This window comes from Dendrobates tinctorius, unplaced genomic scaffold, assembly GCF_039654945.1.
Source record: "Dendrobates tinctorius isolate UK_male_01 unplaced genomic scaffold, ASM3965494v1 ptg000010l, whole genome shotgun sequence".
NCBI classification, from domain to species: domain Eukaryota; kingdom Metazoa; phylum Chordata; class Amphibia; order Anura; family Dendrobatidae; genus Dendrobates; species Dendrobates tinctorius.
The window spans coordinates 1,957,545-1,976,241 of NW_027361678.1; positions in this window are offsets into that span (position 1 = coordinate 1,957,545).

An 18,697-nucleotide genomic window follows, 5' to 3' on the forward strand; every position below is an offset into this window, starting at 1 on the left:
CAGGCCATTAGAAATATTGGTCTTGTAATAAATCTTCCTTTCCTCCAACCAGGGTAATATTATTAATATATCCCATCTGGTGCTTGGGGATGGGGACACCATGGGCCTGTGTGATTTCAAATGCCAGGGCTGAATTTCAGCCCCAGTCCGTACCTGGTAGTAGTATTTCATCTTTCAGTGTATGCTGGGAGAAGCTAAAGAAAACGCAGCCAGTTTTGTTGTCATACAAGAAATACGGATGGATCGCTGGTGAGAAAAAATGGACACTAACCAAAAACTGATGAAACTCAGTCTGTTTTATTTTCATGCCTGACATATTAATGAGTCCTTGCGTATTGGGTTTTTTTGACTACTGATAGCCAAGCCTCTGCACACAAGCCAATTGGTGGTTATTTAATAACCCATTTTGCCAGGCTGACCACACTTCTATGCGTACAGAATGATAGTTAATACAAACGTGCATACAACATCATGTTCTCTGCAGCACATTTTCACTTTGCACAGGACGATATACTGCCAAGAAGTATGATTCTTAAAGGGGTTATCCACTACTAGGACAACCCCTCCTTTATCTAAATGTTTGGAGCCAATAAAATAAAAAAAAGCCTATACTTGCCTGCCTTTCTGAAAGAAGGAAAAAAGAATCGATCATATAGCCCAAAAAGTGAAAAAAAAGTAAACACTTTATTGTCATACTCATATCAAAAACAAATGAAGGGGGAGAAAACGAAAGTGCATATGTGCAGTGCAAAGTGCAGGATGCACAGTGCAAGCTGATGGTCAGCCGGTAATACTATTATATTTGGCAAATAGCCATCACATTATTATATAAATTTTATAGACTAGAAGTCCAGAGTCAATACCAAATGGTATGGTGTCACTAAACAGGTAAGGTAGACCAGTAATAAACCGAAGTCGTGAGAGTATATAATAGCACAATAAGCATACACATTTAAGGTAGTTTATGCATACCTGGTAGAGACACCATATAATGGAGGGCACAGCAGCACGTGCATCCAACCCGACGCGCGTTTCGGACCTGCCTTTGTCAGGTGGCCTCCCTTTCTGGCGCAGTTCCAGTGATGTCGGCATTCGCATTCCGGGAACTCTCGTGCAGTTTTTATGGCACCCAATTAGCGCTTGCGTCACTGTCCCTGCCTTCGGACAAATTGAACATCAAGAGGAAGTGAGAGCAGCCGTGACTTCCTCTTGATGTTTGTTTTGTCCGAAGGCGGGTACCATGACGCAAGCGCTAATTGGGGGCCAGGCTCACGTGTCATAACAATCACACAAGAGTCCAGAGAACGTGAGTGCGACAATGCTGGCACGGGAGATGAGTATAATCTTTTATCTTATTTTATCGGGGCCAAGCGTGAGGTGTGGGAAGGGGATGTCCTAGTAGTAGACAACTTCTTGAAGCCTATTTAAAAAAACTATCTTGCCAATGAATGAGTGCTTTGTTAATTTGTCGAATGATAAATGACTAAAGTGTTCCTAAGAATGCTCTTTCCCTATTAATGGCCTGTCTAAATAGGCCCTAAGCGTGTTCTTTTGATATACATTTTCCATTGTCTATCCTTTTTAGTACAAGTGTATCCCAGAAAATAAAAAGTAGACTGCGCCATATGAGATTTCTCATATTAAATAGTAACCGTATACAACTATATAGGTGAGCTAAAATTTGGTGGCCCAATTCATCTACCATTTGCACCAATTTACTAGCGTAAAAATGATTGAAATGTTGCAAAATTTTTGCACAACTCTTAGTTGTACAAAAATGTTGTGACTTTTCACATTCTTAGGCTTGTCTGTTGTGAGTTAATTTTTCCCTTCACCATTGAGGTCTGATGAACTCCCTCCTCTAGTGAAGGAAGGTAGTGAGACTGATTACAAAACACCTGGGCAGCTAGATAATGACTGGGTGGCTGGAATTGAGGACTGGATATAAGGCTGCCGACGCCCTTCTTCCTGGCTGGTGATTTTCCTGCTGGATTCTTGGAGACGAGTCTGATTCCTGCATCTCAAAGCTAAGTTTTTCTGCTCTTCTTTGTACTCTTCAGTTTTGTTTTTGTTTTGCCTTGTTTTTTGGGAGTTCTGCCATCCCGGCCGGGGGTGAGCTGAATTCCATTTTTGTCTCTGATCTGTTGATATTTTGCTCTGTCTTCAGAATATACCTGAGTGCTGATATAGTCTTTTGAAGCCTAGCGACTTCAGGGCCTGTTTTTCCTATCAGTCGGTTGGCTCATTTTGATAGGGTTTTTGCGGATGGCAGACAGCAGCTTTCCTATCCTGTCCTATGTAGTTAGCTTGGGCCCCATCGTTTGCTCAACCTATCTTTCTATCTGTGTGGGTGTTTTCATCTTGCTTCACCGTCATTATATGTTGGGGGCTGCCTATTGCTTTGGGGTCTGCTCTGGGGCAGTTTAGTTTTCCCCTTTCTGTCTTTAGGCTATATAGTTCTCCGGCTGTGATCGAGGGGTCTAGGGCACCGTAGGAACCCCCCACGGCTACTGCTAGTTGTTGTGGATAGGTTCAGGGGTCTGCAATCCGATAGCTGCCAACCTCTCTGGTTTTTCTGGACTTAGCTGTATTTTGTTTTTTCCTCCTTCGGTGACTCATCATAACACTTGTCCCTCCAACTCCTCCCAACTTTTTGAAAATTATGCAGAGTTTAGCCAGGAGGTGGCTTGGCCCAGCATGGCCAACCCTACCTCTCTAGTAGTGAGCAACCTCTTTAACCTGTAGAATTAATTTGGAGGAGTTCTAGTTTGGCAGCATGTAGATCACAGAGCACGCCCCTAGCAATCCTCTCTACTTTTTAAACAAACCTGGCAGTAAATATTTCTCTGCAGTGAAAGCATAGGTCAAACAATGTATTACACATTGCCCATTCATATCAGTGAATTTTCTGTATAGTGCAGGATGAGTCCTCCAGTACAAGTCCCTCTTTGTAACTGCTCTGCATCTGAACACAGGAACCCATCTATGAACACAGGGACCCATCTAGAGACACAGAATTTTCTAACTAGGTACATAATATTAGGTTTTCTACATAATACAACCCCTTGAAAGAGCAAGTGTTGTGAATTCAGCAAGAGACCGCTATGAGACTTATTCATATCAGAGCAAGCAACCCTCACAAGCTGGCTAGGGAAGGAAATTCTATTAAACGCATTGCTACAGAACAATATAATTTCAGTAATTTGGAAATCTCAACATTGTGGTTTAATAAACTGTGGGCTTTGTGTCATTTTCCTGAACTCTAGACAATAAGCTTAGCGGTACATGATAATAAGCATTGGCTGGGTGAGAGCAATGACTCACATCATCCATGATATTTAATCCGCTCAACACATCAATTTTTAATTGACTTTATATTTGTACGTCGATGAGGTCATCGATTATAATGATGGCTCAGCAGAAAGCCTGGCAGTGGATATCGTGAATTGGGTCTTTTATGTACATCACTTTTCATTAATGATCATTGCAGCCGATCGTCTCAGGCAACTCGTACACATAAGAGGGTGCAGGGCAAGCAGCTTCTTAATATTCAGATCAGTCATACATGGCTCTGAAAAATGGAAGCACAAAGAATATACGAAGGAATTTTACTGCTTCCCAGAAGGAATCTGCTGCATACAAAGTCAAGATTTTCTTTTTTTTCCACCTTCCTGCATGTTATAAATGTGTTTGCTCTAGATGAATAGATATGAGATACATACAGTAGATAGTGAATAGATGGATGATAGATAAATAATACTCCTAAATTGAAGAAAGATATGGCATGATTAGACAAGAAAAGACACGTAGATAAGATGGTCTAGAAAGACAGGTGGTCATATTCATTAAAGGGGTTATCCGGGAGTTCTTTTTCTATTTTCCCTATGGCGCTGTACAGTTATTGGTTGTGCTGCGCTGTGACGATCTCTCCCGACTCAGAGCAGTCATGGACCTCTCCTGCTTTCTGTGACATCACGGTCACATACTGTAGCAGTTCCTTCTCTTCCGCTCTGTTCTGTCGATGTCATATTGATTGACAGTCGGCCTCCTGCTGTGCTAGCGCTCATTCAGATGTTCGTGCAAATTTGCCCGAGCACGGATTACAATGTACGGACCGGACTGGCCGCAGCTCTCCTGGGTCAAGAGTGACAGCCTCATAGAAACTTGTGAAGCTGGCATGCTCAGGTTGGGAGACCTGTGGCCAGTCCGTGATCGGTCATCTGCATGAGCCCTAACGCAGCAGGAGCTGGCTGTCAATCAATATGACATTGGCAGCGACACCCAGACGATTAGAGAAGGAATTGATCTGTTTATGTGAGGTTATAGGAAGTGGGAGAATCACGTGACCGCTCTGATCCGGGAGAGATCATCACAGGGCAGCACCACCAATAACTTTTTAGCGCCATAGGAAAAAAAAACCCTGATAACCTCTTTAAGACCTCATGCACGGAGTATTTTCAGCTCCATACTAAAGAGATGCTCTAAGTACCTCGATTGAGCAATATATTACAAAAATGCTTCTAAGAAAAGAACAATCATGTAATGCACATGTTGTGGAATATGCCACTTGTATTTCTAGGTGTATGAAGTACGGTCATCATTAGGCACAAAATGGCTTCTAAGCAACTTGTATTACAGCTCCATTCAGCTTAGAGTATGTACAGAGTCATTGTATGCTTAAATAGTCATTTTGCCTATTTTTTCCCCATAATTCAATAGTACATCACCTATTGTGAATGGTGGATCCTGTGTTATCTACTGTATATAGAGGTGTTATCAGCCATTCTACAGGAGGAGGAGGTGAGCTGTGACATCACCTATTGAGAATGGTGGATCCTTTGTTATCTACTGTATATAGGGGTATTATCAGCCATTCTACAGGAGGAGGAGGTGAGCCATGACATCACCTATTGTGAATGGTGGACCCTGTGTTATCTATTGTATATAGGGGTATTATCAGCCATTCTACAGGAGGAGGAGGTGAGCTATGACATCACCTATTGTGAATTGTGGATCATTTCTTTATTCAGGAAGACTATATGATAAGTTTAATAGATCATTAATAAATCATTTGTGTGTCTCTATCTGTGCAGCATCTACAGCAGGCTGCTTCTCTCATACACAGACACAGGAAAAACAGGAAAATACTGTGAAATGTCTCCCTGTGTGAGCCTCTGGGAGTTTGTTTTTTTTAACTTAATAAACAGCATAAAAATCTAGCAACTAAACACTCAGACAGAAATGGAGTTTTTGCACCAAACAAATTCCAACAGTCTCCTGTGAAGAACAGAAAATGCGAATCTAGTAAAAATTATGCTATTTCGTTTTTTTTTCTTTATTTGAACAGTCATATGGAGAATTAGAAAAATACCATTTAACATGAAAACCATATTTTTTACAACAGGTTATTTTTCTGTTTTCCTATTACGTAATGCTCCTCTTGTATCAGATTAGTATAGCATTCTACATATAGGCCTACAACAGACCAGTGTTAAATATTATGTACTCTGGCTATTCCTGCAATTAGAAATGCACACTACTACTCCCATCATTACATGCAGTGCAGAACGCAGCCTACAGCCTACTTAGGACTCAGATTTCTCTTCCTCCTGATGTGACATTGACACCTGTCTGCACCTACATTACATTGTAATAGGATAAGAAACATAATGTAAATATCAAAATGCTTTCTAAATATCAAATACATATAAATATTATGTGCATATGAGTTATATTTTAAAAAATGCTATCCTTACTACAAGTGTTTTCGTGGCGCAGTAGTAGGTACCTGTCGTCAAACATCAGAGAGGTGCGAGGGTGTTATTCTTGACGGGAAATGAATTGCCAATTAAAGCTGCCATCTTGGATTTGCAATGTTTTCCATCACGATGCAAAGATAATTAAACCTCATGTCAAATGAAATAAAAGGCTTCGCCGCCAAGGTTTACCTTCAGTGCAGGTGTTTGGCACATTGACAAAATAATTAAAATTCAGTTTTTGATGTGCTGTCAAAATATCATGAAAGGCTTTAACCATGCGTGTATTAATTATTTCGGCCTTTTTGTCATCGCAGGCCTCATGGTATCATGTCATATACAAACTATTGCAGGAAAAAAATGCACTTTAAAAACCAATTGACTGATACAGCTATGGTGTCCTCATTTCCGGGAGGAAGATTCGGCTATTCTTACATGTCAGCACATATTAGTATTCCCATAAAATAATTCTGGAAAGCCTCTTTTCTCAATTCCGCATTGTCGTTCCTCTGTTATTCCTCTTGGAAATACATGAATACATTATATCTGGGTGTTTTCATTCCCATCTCAATGCAGCATTTCCTTACATAATCCTGAAAATGAATACGTTTATTCAATGTCCGAATGTGTAGAGACACCCCCTTCCTAAAAAGGAATAAGGAAATGCCTGCTTGTCAATTTATTCATACATTAGCAAGAAGAATAACGCAGGAAACGCACAGCAGAGTACAAAGAAAAGGTTATTTCCTAGGAAAATTGAGGTCCTGATTCATCAGTTTTCACTATAATTCTGGCATAAAACTGTTTGAAGTGTTGCAAAATTTTTGTGTGACTTGTTTCGCAGAAATGTTGCAACTTATTTTTCCATATAGAAAAATTATTTTGCAATCTTTGCAGTTTTCATACTGGCCACCAAAGCTTTTTTAGATTCATACTTCCTGTCCTTTTAGGAAGAATTTTCAGCAGGCTCCTTATCAGCAGAGGCAGGAATACAATGATTACAATAATACAACTGATTACGCAGGATCTACACAATAGACAGTATCACTAGGGATGAGTGAGTACTGTAGTATTCGGACTCGCTGTACTCGTTACGAGTACCTCCTAATACTTGGGTACTCGTAACGAGTACCAAGTCCAATGAAAGTCTATGGGAAATGCGATTAATGGGCGGGGACTGTGATGGACTGGGCAGGGACTGTGCGAAGACTGTGCCAGGCTATACGGGACAGTGCTGGCCTGTGCGGGGACTGTGCCAGGCTATGCGGGACCGTGCTGGCCTGTGCGGGGACTGTGTGGGACTGTGCTGGCCTGTGCGAAGACTATGCCGTGCTGTGCGGGACTGTGCAGGGCTTTGCAGGTACTGTGCGGGACTGTGCAGGGCTGTTGCGAATATTGCAAGGCGAGTAGTGAAATACTTGTGAGGATTCGAGTACCGCGAGTACCGCATTACTTGCCGAGTACCGAATCCTCACGAGTATGCTCGCTCATCTCGAAATATCACAGCTGACCCTGTTCCCTTCACTATCACTTTTGCACACGCTCATTAGATGCTTCAATACAATACATAGGGGCATAGACTGTTCACTGTGGCTAATGTACATGTGTTGCTTCTTGAAATAACAGGAGTTTAAAAAATAAAGCCCCAGTGGCCGAATTGCAAAATTGTGAGAAGTTTATAAGCCTAAATTGTTCGAGCTTTACAAATGTGGCAAAAAGTAGACCAGCCTTCTCCTGGTCCCAAAGACAATGCACATCTTGATCTGCCTCAATGCCCATTTTGTAGCTACTGTTATTAGTCGTGTCCTGACTGTGACCATACTGATCCACAGGAGAAGAGCACCAGCAAGATACTGTATCTACCCAACCAGCAATGTAACGAAGATAATATGTGCACTCGTTAGATCTTTCTTAGGGATTATTATGACCCATGTAAAGTTATCCGTTAGTACAATGTACAGGGACGGTCTATAGGAGGATGTGTGCGAGGAACCATTCATTATTAAATAAAGACCGTCTCCTGGTAGTTACAAAGGAGTTCTCACCGCTCTGGCATCTTATGTGATGTTGTGAACCTCTTCAAATATACTCCATGAAGACACCTGTGAAACAGCACGGCTAAGATGTATAGTCTAATGAAAGTAGATACACTGAGGTTACGTTTCGCTGCTAATCCCTCCACTCCCATCTGCATCCATTGTTCTCCAGCTGACCTTATTAGAGCTTCTCAAAGGACTTTATCTCAGCTATTCTCCACCTTACATTCATTAGAACTGAAGTAAAAGGTGCCATGTTCCAGGTGCGGGTTAAACACACATAGTCAGCTGGACGTGACATTGGAGTCCATAAAGTGATTGTCTAAGTGATTGTCTCGTCTTCATCTGTGTTCTGTTCCCGCGTTAATGGTTATCCATCACCTTAAATGTACTTGCTTGTCATTAAGATTACTATTATCACAAAAAGGGAAAGTAAAACTTCGGGCTTGCATCTGTGCATGGCACTGTAAGGAGACATCCAAAAGTTGGTAACTTTAAAACATTTATGGTTGGCAGCGTTTTATCCACTAGACTTGCATTAGGAAAGCTTCCTGTTCGTATGCCAGATTTATCCAAAGGGAAGATGTGCATGGGACAACGGTGCAACCATAAGGCAGTACCATGATAAACAAAATGGGTTTAAGGGTGATGGTAGCGCTCCCCTTTAGGGTTTGTGTAAGGACCTGTAGAAGACTGATGCGCCATCAGAAATGTCGCATCTAATGGATGCACCATTTCTAGGGTGGGTCTTATTAGGCTGGGAAGGGACCAATAATCATGGACCTTCCCAACCTATTAATATCCGCTCACAGCTGTCTCCCTAGCCTTTGATGGTTATTAAAAATGGTAAGGACCCCCACATCATTTTTTTTAGGGTTCCTCCTTTTTTATCCAGAAGGTCCATGGATATTGGCCCCTTCCTAGCCTTTAAGAACCTCTCAGCCACCCCAGAAACGGTGCATCCATTAGATGAGACAATTCTGATTCTGGCACTTAGCCTCGGCTCTTCATGATTTACCCTGGTGCATTGTCAATTAGGGTAATGGTTTTGGGATCCATGTCTGCTGTGTAATGTCCGCTGACATCAAGCCCAGGGGTTAGCAATGGAGAGTCATGTGTCAGACACCCCATTATGAACCCCATAGTCAAAATAAAGAAACACACACGCCCTTTGTTTGTGAAAAGCACTCTCCGACAAATTCCATCTTTTACCCATTCATTAAAAAAAAATATTCTCCAGCTCCAGCCATTGAACTGTGGTAACCTTACTGACATCACAGCTGGCAGCATGAAAACTTACTGCCAGCTCTCATGCTGCACAGCGCGAGAGCCCGGCTGCGGTGACAAGCTTCGTTCTCTGAACAAGGCTTCTTACACTAGACAAAGAAGATGGGGATCGTCGTGGGATCTCCATTTGGACTACGAAGGACCTTGTGGAATTTTTTTTATGGTAATAAATGGAGAAAGAGGGAAATTGTCAGGCAGTGCTTTTTACAAATAAAGGACTTTTGTGTGTGTGTTTCTTTCTTTTGCTGACGGGGTTAGTAATGGGGGTGTCTAATAGATGTCTCTCCATTACTAACCCCTGGGCTTGATGTCAGCGGACATTACACAGCTGATATCAACCCCAAAATCATTACCCCGATTGCCAAGGCACCAGGGCAATCAGGAAGAGCCAAGGCTAAGTGCCAGAATTGGCTCATCTAATGGATGCACCATTTCTGGGGAGACTGAGGGCTGGTCTTACTAGGCTAGGATGGAGACAATATCTATGGACCTTCCCAACCTAATAATATCAGCCCCCAGCTGTCAGCTTAGCCTTAGCTGATTACTAAGAATACGGGGTAGCCCATGTCATTTTTTGAAGGGGTCCCACATTTTTAATAACCAGCAATGGTATATTCTATCTCTTTATTATCAATTATATATATCTAAGATGTTTCTAGTATCTACCTATCTAGATTGTTATATTTTTTTATTTGTAACTTTAATAACAGAGTTATAAACTCCCTGCCAGGACTATTATGTTTTCTTGCTTTTGTGATGTTAATTCTGTTGACTAATAAACATATAATATGTAGAATTTGTTATTTTGTGTTTCGTCATGTTTGTTATGACATTTAGAACTACAGTAAGTGATGTGTCACAAATCAAACACATGCAACGACAACGAATTTCAACCAAAAAATGTTTAATTATAACCAGAAACCAAGCAAGGTACCTCTCACTATATTTGGAGCATGTGGGAGAACAAATACATTTTGAAAAGAAAAAGGAAAATCTAGACAGAATACTTAACAGTCTTCTAAACTTAAACATCGAAAATGTTATAAAGTGAAAAAGGTGAGTGGGGATCCGGACAGATGGTCACGATTTTGGGAAGTATGACGGTGGCTAACTGAAAAACAATAGAATAAAGGGGTTCAGAGCTGCAACCTCATCTCCTGATGAAATTAATCCTATGGGGAAAACGTGTCGAGATTGAGTTATAGAAGCCATTCTGAAGCGTATCCTCGCAAGATGAGTAGCATGATTTTGGTTTTCCTTTATCTATTTTTACCTTGTATTATCAGATCTCATAACTGAGATCATTTCTGTCACTTTATTGTCTTAATCATTCCGCATTCTCAATGGTACTTGCTATAACTGACTGTGTTGTACCATAAGTTCAATGCATATTATACTTTTATCTAAATATCATGCTTAAATAGAGATTATCTATCTATGTCCTAAAAGGGCAGTACAACTCATATTCACAGGTGTCGTGTTTATCTCACAGTCCATTGTTATTTCTGTCATCCTAGATATTGGACTAGCTATTTAGAACTGGTAAGCTTCCTAGGGATATCCCCAATATTATATGCAACTAAGTGTGCTATTTACTATCACCTCGTACACATATATACTTACAACAACACCATATCGAGCTTCTATTTCCACTACCAATCAGCCTATTCATTAGGGGGAACCATTTCTGTGACCTCACATTTCCCCCTTTTTGATACATTGATCTACTCTTCTCTATAACTCTCTTTGAGTAGTGATACTTAGGGGAGATCAGGGTCAGTTGACGCACGAGCAGTGACGCCATTTCTCGTATTCTTAGGGTGCCAACCTCCTCAAGCTGGAAGGTACGCATTAGGCGCTAGTATTAGGGATAGAACACCATTTCCCTGCACTGGCCTTTTGTGTATTATGCACCTTTCTGCATCACTCAGAGGTTTCGAGTAATGGTTTTTAGTCTATCATAGTGTACACCCAATGTGGTATTGAAGTATTATTGCCAATTCTGCACTTAACCCAGTATAAGGCTCCAGTCCTGTTTTTTTAATTTGGGAATCCCTCTCTTGTACATCCTAGACAATCTGTTGTACTGGCTTTCTTTATTTCTCTGCCGTTGAGGAGCCCAGCATAAGAGATTTAGTTGATCTTCTTCTATCACCGAATCAGGGCTATCAGGAGTAGTCTAGGAATGTTCGACGTGTGAGCGGGGGCGCCAGTTCTCGCTATCTCTTCATAGGGTGTCAGCCTCTGTGATCAGGAAGGTTTGAATTAGACCTAGCTTATAGGGACAGATCATCTTCTGATCCATTATTACATATTAGCTAGCACTTTGGCACTTGTGCACTTTGTTCACCTTCTCAGGGTTATGTTTTTAATGCATGTCTAATAAAGGTTATTTTTTATGGAAGGTTTTTTTGGTGGGAGAAGGATGAGGGTGGGCTGATAAATGATGTGGGGAAAAAAGGATGAGGAGTAGAGATTTTGGATAAAGGAAAATATATGACGAGAACATACAATGCAACTGTGGTGGCATTTGTGATGGGCTGCCATGGCCAGAATTGTCAGCCTGCAGCTGATTTAGTAGCCCCACAAAGTATGGCATGTGTCCCATGTTGAATGGTTGGCCATGTGGCTGGGGACACAATTGCCAAGACTGTCTTTGGTGTAGGTGCTGTTGTCCAGCTACTTGGGTAGTTGGTGCTGACTGAATTGGTGCTGATGGCAGTGGGATCCCTGGCTGCTGCTGGCAGTGATGATTTTCCTCAGAGGCTTGCTACCTTTCAAGATAATCGAACACCGCCTGGGGGTTACTAGGAGCGGTGACAGCATCCAACACAATTTGGAGAGCAGCCCATGTCTACAGCCTCAGAGGTCATGCAATTTCCCACAAATAGTAGGCCAGACTTTGAGAAAAACCCACCTCCTCCTCATCAGCCACTCCATGACATAGATGGGCATGTGTGCCTCTTTGGGCCTGACATCTTGGACTGATAGTGGGGAGGGGCCTTCTTCTGCCTCATCATGGCCTTGCTGCAGCTACAGCAGAGGTGTCAAATGGCTCATGGTCACTTTGTCTTTGCCCTTGACCTTCCTCCTGGACATGTGGAGATGCTACCGGTAGGCTACCTGCTCCTCTATGTTGATGATGGGATCCTGGCAAACCTCAACCTGTGAGGCATGATTCCTCTCGTGTTTTTGAAACAGATCAGGAAGTGACAAACGGGTTTTAAATACTTTACATGGCTACACATTAAATCAAAACATAACAATGCAAAGGTTGGCACTTAAAGGATGCAGATCCACAATTTGCTCCAGAAATGTTATATTATTAGAATAGATGTAAAGCCTCTTCATTGGGACCACAGATTGACTTCTCACACTCTCTTGTCGCTTGCGCCGGAATTGGTCACAGCAGTTGCGCCATCGTTTGGTCAGGTCAGTCACTAGAAATACAAGGGGGAAAGGAAGACTCAGTGCATTTTTGAAAAAAAATGTATTATTTGAACAGTAAACAGGGTTGTTGTTTTTTCAAGGCAATATTAGAAGTAAAAGGCAATGGTCGTGACACTGGTATTACACTTTTGTAGTTTGCAAAGAAAAAAGTATAAAATAACAGTACTTACTTATAGATTCTTGTTCCTCTGGTGCGCATAGCATATAATGCCGGTACATCTGCCTGCAGATGTGTGACCAGGCCGCATTACGTCTTGTACAGTCGATATATCCTTGGTCCCAGCTGTCCTATATTATAGGCCTCTCATTCACCAGCTCTATCAACTTTGCTATATCCATGTGATGGTTACGTGTGACTGGACACACCGCCTCCAGCAGGGCGAATTTCTCTGACACACGTAACCCTGGGTACACCGCCTCCAGTAGGGCGAATTTAAATAATATAACGTGCAGCCGGATACACCGCCTCCAGCAGGCGAATTTCAGAATTACACGTGTATCTGGATACACTGCCTCCAGCAGGGCGAATTTAAATAATAAAGGGAAACACCAGGGAAACCGATACAATGGAAGGCCCTGCGATAGGGAATGGGGATGTGGAGACCTCCTGCACTCCCCTGAGTCAGTGTCTCTACACTCCTGACAGTCCCTATGCAGGTTCTGCACCTGGCGCTGAGCAGGATACCTAAAAACCCTAGCTGGCCCTGCACTTAGCCCTTTCTAGTGAAATGGACAGTGCAGAAACTAATCCCACCACTGCACTGAAACACACAAAAGGAAAGGTACAAACAGGGATAACACCACTTAGCTTTGCTCTGTCGCTCTTGTTCCCAGCAACAGAGTCCAGCACCAGAATGCAGCTTTCCTCCTGAATAGCTGCTGCTTCACCAAGCTTTGTCAGAGCTGCAAGGAACTCCTCTCTGTGGCTCCTTCCACACCAGAACTCTGACTGAGCTGCAAGGAACTCTCTCTAGCTCCTTCCTCCACCAAGGATGGTTGAAATGACAAATATCACCAACAGTGAGTGAGAGAACAAGACACTCCTATATAGTTAAGCCAGAGCAATCACACCTGTTAGTGATTCCCGTGTAATAAACTAAAGTAACCAGAGCGCAATGACCCTAATGGCCACCGGGGGCAAAACTAACTTTAAGCACACAGCTTAAGGAAAAAAAAAGGTTACTTGTGCATTTATCTGTCATAATCCAACCTGGATCATGACAGTATCCTCCCTCAATGAGGGGCCTCTGGACCCTCAAGACCGCTCCTTATCAGGGATCCACCTACAGCGGGGACGCCCCGGTACAGAGTTCACCCCAGCAACTACCTGCACGTCAGGTTTATGACAAGCAAGCACCGCTGGTATTGGCATAGTATGTTCTGGAGGCACCACACATCTCCAAAGCGTCGACTTGGGGAACGAGTTGTGTATGTGCATGTTTGCGGGTATCTCCAGCTGGTAAGTCTCCGGGCCCTGGCTAGCCGACACCAGATACGGCCCGATCACCTGAGAATTCCAGATCCCCGCAACACACTTCCACTGGATGTTTTTGGTGGCCACCCATACATGCTCGTTCACGCACAGGTCCGGACCTGAACGTTTATTGCCACACATTAGTTTGTCACAATACGGTGAACTCTTTCTGAAACTGACAACAGAGGCATCCCCCTGTGTCACCACACTCACACCCCCGCAATTCACCAAGGGGTACACCACCCTCCAACCCCTCCTACTACGAGGTCTGCGCCTCTCAGGGTTGGCTAATGGTGAGGGTTGAGCCTTGCCCCTACTCTCCTGCAGCACCTCCACTGCTCTCACTGGAGAGGAAGGGGACGTTTGTAGAGAGACGGCAGAGACAGTAGCCTCTAGGCAGCAGCCCTCACACAACTGCTCCCAGCTGACTACTTCCCTAGTCCGCCAATCTGAAACCGGGTTGTTTTTTAGACCAAGGGGGGCCCACAACGATAGGTGCTGGATATCCCTCCAAGACGTAGTATGACTGGGACACATCATGATGTTCACTATACAGCACAATGTCTTCTACGACTTGGTTTAACCCCCCCTGGCTCAGTGAGACAGAGTTAATGGCCTGGATGCTTATGGGTTTGTCCGGCGTCTCACCACTCAGACCATGAGTCTGGACAAACTGAGCATCCACCAGACTGACTTCTGCTCCACTGTTAACAAGCACCGGTATGCCCTCAGGTACCTCGCCAATCATCACCTCCGCTGACATAGTACCTTTTGAGGGCAAGGAGGAAATATACACTTCCAGGTCGTCTTCCTCCACACGACCAGGGGGACACGGCTTCTCTGACAGTACAGAAGTTTCGACGTCAGTGCCAAGGACTAAATCATTAGTCTGCTCACTACAGGGATGTACCCCTTCACCTTGGGGAACACCAGGCAGCACCATGGGGACACCGACTCCACCCACCTGCCTGGGTATGTCCGCCTGTCTAAGCAAGTCCTGCTCCCCAGCAGGGACTCCATGGCACATCCTCGCCAAAGCCATATATGGACCCTCTAGTTGAAGCAGAGGATAGGCCTCAGACCCATAATTTCGCTGCAGGTGCTGCTGAAACACATCATTCAGCTCCTCACTAATCTCAGTGAGGGCCAGCAGCAACTGCTCACCGGTCTGCACTTGGCCCATGGCTCACCAGAGAAAAAAAATGTTGCGGCTGGTGATAATGTGATGGTTACGTGTGACTGGACACACCGCCTCCAGCAGGGCGAATTTCTCTGACACACGTGACCCTGGATACACCGCCTCCAGTAGGGCAAATTTAAATAATATAGCGTGCAGCCGGCGCCTCCAGCAGGCGAATTTCAGAATTACACGTGAATCTGGATACACCGCCTCCAGCAGGGCGAATTTAAATAATAAAGGGAAACACCAGGGAAACCGATACAATGGAGGGCCCTGTGATAGTGAACGGGGACATGGAGACCTCCTGCACTCCCCTGAGTCAGTGTCTCTACACTCCTGACAGTCCCTACGCAGGTTCTGCACCTGGCACCGTGCAGGATACCTAAAAACCCTAGCTCGCCCTGCACCCAGCCCTTTCTAGTGAAATGGACGGTGCAGAAACTAATCCCACCACTGCACTGAAACACACAAAAGGAAAGGTACAAACAGGGATAACACCACTTAGCTTTGCTCTGTCACTCTTCCTCCCAGCAACAGACTCCAGCACCAGAATGCAGCGTTCCTCCTGAATAGCTGCTGCTTCACCAAGCTATGTCAGAGCTGCAAGGAATTCCTCTCTGTGGCTCCTTCCACACCAGGACTCTGACTGAGCTGCAAGGAACTCTCTCTAGCTCCTTCCTCCACCAAGGATGTTTGAAATGACAAATATCACCAATAGTGAGTGAGAGAACAAGACACTCCTATATAGTTAAGCCAGAGCAATCACACCTGTTAGTGATTCCCATGTAATAAACTAAAGTAACCAGAGTGCAATGACCCTAATGGCCACCGGGGGCAAAACTAACTTTAAGCACACAGCTTAAGGGAAAAAAAAGGTTACTTGTGCATTTATCTGTCATAATCCAACCTGGATCTTGACAATTCATCTTTCTACACATCTTCTCAATCTCCGTGGAGGTGTGTTTTATTTTTTTTTTACATTGATTGCCATAACGATGAGGGCTATGAACTTCCTGGGCTTGGCTGATGCAATATCCTGACTCTTTGGAGAGTCACGCCTATGAAATCTTATGCTATACGCATGGTTCTTGTGCCATTCGTTTCAATTACATTGTCGAGCCTTGTCCGATATTTGCAGCATGCGGCAATTTTTTTTCCCCATCCAGATTGCAGCTGAGAAAAAAAATGCAGAACAGCAGTGACTCATTGAATAACTTTTTTTTATTGGATTGCGCTCGTTCGATTTATACTCAGATGAGAGCGCGCCCTAAGTGGTTATGTACATTTTTTTTTAAGTGACTTAATTGTGGTATTGTATTATATATTATACTGGTTCAAATCATTGCAGAGTCCAGTCCCCTAAGAAGACAAAAAAAGTAAAAATTAAAAGAAAAAATAAATAAAAGTTTAAATCTTCCCCCTTTTTACTCTTTAATAACTAAAAAAAGTTTAAAAATAACACAAAAAACATTTGTTATAAAAAAGAGTCAGATCTATCAAAATATAAAATTATTTAAACTGTATGCTAAATGCCGAAAAGAATTTAAAAAAAAAATGAAACGCCGGGATTTTCATTTTTTGTTTGGCGCATTTCCCCCAAAAAACTGCAATAAAAAGTTATCAGAATGTCATATGTATTCCAAACTGGTATGAATAAAAACAATAGCACTGGGTGCAAAAACACAAGCCCTCACATCACTCCATCGATGGAAAAATAAAGTTAGGGGTCTCAGAAAATGGCAACATAAAACAAAGAGGGTTTTTTTTTATTCTTGGAAGAAGAAAAGGAACAAACGAAAGTACAAACATGAAAAATATCCTGGTCATTAAAGGATTAATCAGCTTTGTTTTTTAAATTTCTGTTGATGCAATTTTTTTTAGCTTTTGTCATAAAATAAGTAAAAAGTTAAGTAATCTCTGCAAACTGATCGTCTTATGATGGACTTGTCTGCAAATAAAAATGTTGACTAAGTTTTAGATCCCCGCAAATTCTGGCCTCTACAATGCTTCATTTAAGTAATTCTTCTCTTCTTTTATTCCATACTGTAAACAAACCATTACGTATAAAGGAGGGAAAAACGCAATAGTGAAAGGATTGAGAGATGAAAGAAAGCAATTTAAAATGCATTAATAGCCCAAACTACTGAAAACGGCAATCTTCCCAAAGGCTCATGAGCCTCCCGAAATTAATTAACAACAGGCACACAAGTTTGTTTTTGCTCTTCCATCTGAAGAATGAAATTCGAAGAGGCTGTAACTCGACACGAGCATGGGATTTGGTAAACAATGGCTGACAATGACAGACAAATATTGCACACATGTAGGAGGAAACCAAACCGGTCCTTAATTTAAACATTAAAAAAACGACACATATCTCACATCAGAGGGAACCAAACACTTACAGAAAGTTGTGGCCAGATTATTTGGGTAGAGCACTCCGGCCTTTGCTTGGGTGGCTGTTTGAAGTTGACAAGAAGCAGACAACTACTGACTGATTTTGAGCCTGGCATCTACAGTTCACGCAGATTGGCAAACCTCAAAGTAGATTGCTTTTAAGTCCTGTGTTCTTTAGATAACCAATAGATCATTATCACTGGGTTGATTCTTTCTCAATAACTAATATATTGCTGATAAGCTTTCCTTCTAATGTCCTTCAAATGAATTAACGTTGCAAGGCGAAAGAAATGTGATTTGGACGTGCACACGTCTTTTTCAGGCTGATCCGGCTGAAAAAGCGCAAACATAATCCACCAAAAATAATGAAAATAGTGCACAGCAATATCAAAACGACTTGCTGTGCACGTTTGTCTTTTTTCCAGGCTTCGACAGCCATGAAGCAGCTAAAAGAAGTGACATGACCGTTTCTCAGATGGCTTTCCCTTGGAAGACGCCGCTATCTTATATATGAAATAAAAAATAAATAAAATGCCAGCAAAAAGGCCACTGCAAAAATTACATAAAAGACATCAAAGAAGACTCATCAGGAAAAACACTGCCAGCATTTTCCTGAAACATCTTCTGCTTCAAACATGATGCAGGTACATCGGTGTCTAACATCATGTGCATATACTCTAGGGTTACAGTCCCATGATAAGTTTTTGGTGACTTTTTTTGAAGTTGAGTATTTTTGAAAAAATGTAAGTAGCCTATTTTAATTAATGGGTGCAGAAATGGTGCCGAAAATCGGCAATATCAAAAACTCACCAAAAGCTCATCATTGGAACGTAGTCTAAAGGCTCGTGCAGATGTCCACGGAAATCGGTCTGTAATGTACGGACTAGTCGTAGCTCTCCCAACCAAAGCATGACTACTTCATGCATTTCTATGGGGCTGCATGCTCAGGTAGGGAGGGTCATGACCAATCTGTGCACTGCGGTGCGATCTCGGACCAATTTGCACGGATGTCTGCGTGAGCCCTAAGGCTACTTTTACACATGTCAGGTTTTTTGCTGCCTGTATTTACTGGCCGTTTTTGCGGGCAGTATTGCTGTAACTTTTGCGGTCTCCCACAAAA